Here is a 6,645-nt window from a genome sequence, read left to right on the forward strand (position 1 = left end):
TTCTGTTTTACCCCATTGACTACAAATTGTGTACACTTTCCAAAAGCATTGTTTCAATTTTTAGATTGTAATCCTCATTGGTCCACATTCATATAAACATGCAGGGACGCAGGGCATTTTACCAATATACCCCTATGTGCATAGACTGTAATTATCCCTCCTGTCCATACTGGCCTAATGTGTGATGGGGGAAAAAATCCACTGTCCTCATTCTGTGCAAAAATGTATGTCAAACTTTAAGTTTCAGTAGTCGGAGTTTTAAATTGAAGTGGGAAGTTAAGTCTTTTTGTGTTAATATCCCAGTATTGCAGCTCAGAAAGGATACACTGTACGTGAAAACGCAAAAAGGAAATTTGATAGGTTACCTCTTTTAAGCAAGTCTCACTGTAATAAAATGTACAGAAGCCAATGGCTGCATTTAGAGGTGGGATTCAATGGCTGGCAATAAGAAACTATACACAAAGTAACTCAGTTATAATATTCTAAACCGCTGCAATGATAATTAAAAAAAAAAGGACTTACAGAAAACTACCATTCAATTATCTTCAGTAGGAGGATAATATCAAAATCAAAATAGACATTCCATCGCTGTCTATAGACATTCAATGAAACAGCCATCATAATCACAGTAGGATCACAGTTCTCTACATTCTCTACAGGCACATTGTGTCGATGGAACTACTCACTGACTGGGAACTAGCTCTCATCTTGTTAGTAACATTACTGAACACAGAAATGCAGCATTAGATCCTGAGTTAATCGTATCTCCACCAGTGAAAATCACATTTGATTGATTCACAACCTATTCACATGCAAACTCCGTTCTACCACTGTTCTTTGGTTAAATTAGTGCATAGGTGTGCTAACTCACACTTTGATGACAAGGCGACAATAAAAAGAGGCACTTGCAAATATTCTGTCGTCACCTCGGCTCTTCGCCACATATTTGGAGTCTTAGGGAGTTTTTTCCGGCGTTCCTTGCGTTGATAAAAGCCATACCGTGAGTTCTGAAGTGCGTAGTCAGATCTGTTGCCTTTTCAAATTGTTTGCCGCACACCCTACATGCAAGGGTGCCCTCCGCTTCCTTCACCTGAGCTATGGTGGACTGAGAGGAGGGCGATGCAGGTGCAGAACCGTCCAGAGAACTCTTATCGTCATGGTTCCTACTGTTACCAGGGGAAGGTGCTGGGTGCAGGCTGAGGGATGGATGGTTGTCAGTGGATGCAGCTTTGACTTTGTGGGTGATGAAGCGATGGCGTGACAGGGAGGATTTGGATGTGAAACAGGCGCCACACTGTAGACACTGTTGACCACCGCCGCCCTCCGTCCCTCCTCGCCGGTGCTGGCTGATATGATCCAGGAACGTTGCCTGGTCCTCTGTGGTGAAGCCGCAGGGCGCACAGCGGAACCCAGACTCAGGAAGGGAGTAGGTGGCAGGAGCAGTAGAGGATGACCGCAACTTCTTCACTGGACTCACTCCATCTGTGGACTCTTCATCCTGCTCCATCTTCACAGCCCCTCTCCGTCTCCGGCGAGCCCCAGAACTGCCGTCCTGTTCTGAGGAACTGTCGGCCTCATCTCCGCCTCCCTGTGACCGGAGGAAAGCAAGACACCTGCCGTTAACTAGGATTGGGCATCGAGAACCGATTCCTACTTGGAATCGTTTCAAAAATTACGATTCCAGTGGAATCGTTTCTTTATTGGAATCGTTCGGAATCGCTTGGAGGATTTGGTTTCAAATCTGATCACGGATTCCAAATTTAACAGGCCCATGTTTTGGTTTCCGTAGCGGCCAGGCACTTATTGTGTTGCAGCCATGGAGCACAGTAAGCGGAGCGCTAGTGTGGCTTTATTTTACGTTGAAAAAGCCCGGTAAAACTGCAACCCACCATTGAATTAGAGGTCGACCGATTAATCGGATGATTTTTGGCTTTTTTTTTTTTTTTTTACATAATCGGCATCGGCCAATATCCCAGTATATCAAGCCGATTAATAGGCAGGCGCATCTGCGGGCAGCCTAGTGTTAAAAACATGAACAGGCGACATTTTTTACAGCGCACACAGACCAGCTGCCTCCAGCCCCTCCCCTCGTGAAGTCTTGCGCCGTGTGTCTCGCACAGTCACTTCAGGCTCAGACGCTACCGTTAGCAGTAGCATGTTGCTGTTGTTCTTGCCTTGGGATTAACTGTAATAATAAAACCGTACAAAACACCGCAGCCACACCGCTGTGGAAGCTCCCCGAATGTCATGTATCAGAGTCTGGTTGTTACCCCTGTCCGTGGCAGTCTCATCCACACGGAGCTAACTGGAGCTAAGCGCTAACGGAGCTAACCGCTAACGGAGCTAATCGTTGCTAACAGAGCCTTCAGTTCTCCGTGCCTGTATCCATTAACTGCATCTATGGACTCGAGCACGAATAAACCCCTTACTTTTATTAAATTGGCTGGACGAGTTTTAAATTACAACTAAGAGTTGTTTGAATGACAGAAATCTGCTCAGATAAGATCCTAATGAGTGCAACAGGACATGTAACAGTAGGGTCCCCAAAACACAGATAAAACAAATGAACAATGATCTAACAAACAAGGTGAACTAGAACTGACTACAGAGAGCCCTAGTCTGATGTGATTCAACAGTAGTTAGGTAAATAGTGTTGAGATTAATAATAACAACATGTCACTTTCTGTGAAGCCTACAGATTTGTATTCTCAGAAGTTTAATAAATGCTGAAGTGCACTAAACTTTATTTTTTCATTGAAAAGTTTATTTGACATTTCTTCTTACCCGTTTCGTTTATTTAATATATTTTTCATATATTATGTATACAATATACATTATGTTTTTACATTATACATTTTTAATTGAAGTATACAAGTGTAGATTGGTGAAATATCTGCGGGCAGCCTAGTGTTAAAAAACATGAACAGGCGACATTTTTTACAGCGCACACAGACCAGCTGCCTCCAGCCCCTCCCCTCGTGAAGTCTTGCGCCGTGTGTCTCGCTGCAGTCACTTCAGGCTCAGGCGCTACCGTTAGCAGTATCATGTTGCTGTTGTTCTTGCCTTGGGATTAACTGTAATAATAAAACCGTACAAAACACCGCAGCCACACCGCTGTGGAAGCTCCTCGAATGTCATGTATCAGAGTCTGGTTGTTACCCCTGTCCGTGGCAGTCTCATCCACACGGAGCTAACTGGAGCTAAGCGCTAACGGAGCTAACCGCTAACTGAGCTAATCGTTGCTAACAGAGCTTTCAGTTCTCCGTGCCTGTATCCATTAACTGCATCTATGGACTCGAGCACGAATAAACCCCTTACTTTTATTAAATTGGCTGGACGAGTTTTTAAATTACAACTAAGAGTTGTTTGAATGACAGAAATCTGCTCAGATAAGATCCTAATGAGTGCAACAGGACATGTAACAGTAGGGTCCCCAAAACACAGATAAAACAAATGAACAATGATCTAACAAACAAGGTGAACTAGAACTGACTACAGAGAGCCCTAGTCTGATGTGATTCAACAGTAGTTAGGTAAATAGTGTTGAGATTAATAATAACAACATGTCACTTTCTGTGAAGCCTACAGATTTGTATTCTCAGAAGTTTAATAAATGCTGAAGTGCACTAAACTTTATTTTTTCATTGAAAAGTTTATTTGACATTTCTTCTTACCCGTTTCGTTTATTTAATATATTTTTCATATATTATGTATACAATATACATTATGTTTTTACATTATACATTTTTAATTGAAGTATACAAGTGTAGATTGGTGAAATGTTTTTGTTGAGAAATTCTGTGTATATTAGTGTTACATTTTATCTTTCAAATAGAGGTTTAAAAACAAGCACGTATCGGCCAAAATAAATCGGCAGCATTTATCGGCCATCGGCTGACCCTGATTTTTAAAGATCGGCATCGGCCAGAGAAAACCCATATCGGTCGACCTCTACATTGAATCAATAGAAAACGTTCCTTTTATTTGTGAAATAAGCATGTGAGCCGTTTTAACTCCACCCCTCAAAGAATCGGAATCGATAAGAACCGGAATCGAAAGGAAGAATCGCAATTGGAATCAGGATCGTTAAAATCCAGACGATGCCCAACCCTACTGTTAATGTCTTAGTAGTCTCGCTTTGCCAGACCATCCACACACTGCGGGCGGAGGAGGGTCTGGCTATTCAACATAGCATTCCGGGATGGGAAAAAAATGTGCTCTGGTTTATTGCCATTTCTTTAAACCAATCACAATCGTCATGGGCGCCGCTAAGCTCCGTGCGGAGCCGCTGTAAAATAGTTGTGCGAGAGAAAACTCAGATAGGACAGATAGTCTAGCTAGCTGTCTGGATTTACCCTGCAGAGATCTGAGGAGCAGTTAACCATAGTCCTCATGAATCCACCGGAGTTTGAAATTCCAACACAAAGAAAGCGGAAGGAAACAGACATACATGCATCCGGTGGAATTTCCTGCGGCAACTGAGCAATCCCGGAAGTGGAACGTCAAGGATATAAACTAACATCTTAGTAAAAAGTGTTTTTTGTTTGAAGATGAGTGGCTTACCATTAGTGTGTCCTGGCTCAGTGGGTCCATGCTGTGTCTTAGCTGAATATGCCTCTCCAACATCGCTCTGCTGCTGAATGTTTTCTTACCCTCACTACATAAAAACACACACACACACACACACACACACACACAATGTACTCTGTTATGATTAAGTGATTGCAGTGAAGGTTTGAGTAGGCATCACTACTTTCAGGAGTCATAGTTACTCCTGAAGTTTTACTAAATTAAACCGCTGCAATGATAATTAGGACTACAGAAAACTACCATTCAATTATCTTCAGTAGGAGGATAATATCAAAATCAAAATAGACAGTCCATCGCTGTCTATAGACATTCAATGAAACAGCCATCATAATCACAGTAGGATCACAGTTACTCTACATTCTCTACAGGCACATTGTGTCGTGGGACTACTCACTGACTGGGGAACTAGCTCTCCATCTTGTTAGTAACATTACTGAACACAGAAATGCAGCATGATCCTGAGTTAATCGTATCTCCACCAGTGAAAATCACATTTGATTGATTCACAACCTATTCACATGCAAACTCCGTTCTACCACTGTTCTTTGGTTAAATTAGTGCATAGGTGTGCTAACTCACACTTTGATGACAAGGCGACAATAGAGAGAGAGGCACTTTGCAAATATTCTGTCGTCACCTCGGCTCTTCAGCCACATATTTGGAGTCTTAGGGAGTTTTTCCGGCGTTCCTTGCGTTGATAAAAGCCATACCGTGAGGTTCTGAAGTCGCGTGAGTCAGATCTGTTGCCTTTTCAAATTGTTTGCCGCACACCCTACATGCAGGGGTGCCCTCCGCTTCCTTCACCTGAGCTATGGTGGACTGAGAGGAGGGCTGATGCAGGTGCAGAACCGTCCAGAGAACTCTTATACGTCATGGTTCCTACTGTTACCAGAAGGTGCTGGAGTGCAGGCTGAGGGATGGATGGTTGTCAGTGGATGCAGCTTTGACTTTGTGGGTGATGAAGCGATGGCGTGACAGGGAGGATTTGGATGTGAGAGCAGGCGCCACACTGCAGACACTGTTGACCACCGCCGCCCTCCGTCCCTCCTCGCCGGTGCTGGCTGATATGATCCAGGAACGTTGCCTGGTCCTCTGTGGTGAAGCCGCAGGGCGCACAGCGGAACCCAGACTCAGGAAGGGAGTAGGTGGCAGGAGCAGTAGAGGACGACCGCAACTTCTTCACTGGACTCACTCCATCTGTGGACTCTTCATCCTGCTCCATCTTCACAGCCCCTCTCCGTCTCCGGCGAGCCCCAGAACTGCCGTCCTGTTCTGAGGAACTGTCGGCCTCATCTCCGCCTCCCTGTGACCGGAGGAAAGGTCTTAGTAGTCTCGCTTTGCCAGACCATCCACACTGCGGGCGGAGGAGGGTCTGGCTATTCTAACATAGCATTCCGGGATGGGAAAAAAATGTGCTCTGGTTTATTGCCATTTCTTTAAACCAATCACACCGTCATGGGCGCTCGCTAAAGCTCTGTACAGGGAGCCGCTGTAAAATAGTTGTGCGAGAGAAAACTCAGATAGGACAGATAGTCTAGCTAGCTGTCTGGGATTTACCCCGCAGAGATCTGAGGAGCAGTTAACTATAGTCCTCATGAATCCACCGGAGGTTTGAAATTCCAACACAAAGAAAGCGGAAAGGAAAACAGACATACATGCATCCGGTGGAATTTCCTGCGGCAACTGAGCAATCCCGGAAGTGGAACGTCAGGGATATAAACTAACATCTTAGTAAAAAGTGTTTTTTGTTTGAAGATGAGTGGCTGATACCATTAGTGTGTCCTGGCTCAGTGGGTCCATGCTGTGTCTTAGCTGAATATGCCTCTCCAACATCGCTCTGCTGCTGAATGTTTTCTTACCCTCACTACATAAAAACACACACACACACACACACACACACACACACAATGTACTCTGTTATGATTAAGTGATTGCAGTGAAGGTTTGAGTAGGCATCACTACTTTCAGGAGTCATAGTTACTCCTGAAGTTTTACTAAATGTTTTAAGACTTTACAAACAAGAGAGGTTAGGCTGTGAGGAAAACCATATGATGC

General features: G+C 44.1%; 1 pseudogene across 1 annotated transcript in view; it reads right to left on the reverse strand.

The window, feature by feature from the left end:
- Window positions 1–893: 893 nt before the first annotated feature.
- Window positions 894–6,645, reverse strand: part of LOC144519639 (zinc finger protein 687b-like) — a 10,729-nt pseudogene continuing 4,977 nt past the window's right edge. Inside the window, exons 9-10 of the transcript XR_013502126.1 lie at window positions 6,355–6,454; window positions 894–1,588 (exon numbers count right to left, since the gene is read on the reverse strand). The product of XR_013502126.1 is annotated as a zinc finger protein 687b-like (transcript). The remainder of the gene's footprint in view (window positions 1,589–6,354; window positions 6,455–6,645) is intronic.

Source organism: Sander vitreus, chromosome 6 (genome assembly GCF_031162955.1).
Source record: "Sander vitreus isolate 19-12246 chromosome 6, sanVit1, whole genome shotgun sequence".
Classification (NCBI taxonomy): Eukaryota; Metazoa; Chordata; class Actinopteri; order Perciformes; family Percidae; genus Sander; species Sander vitreus.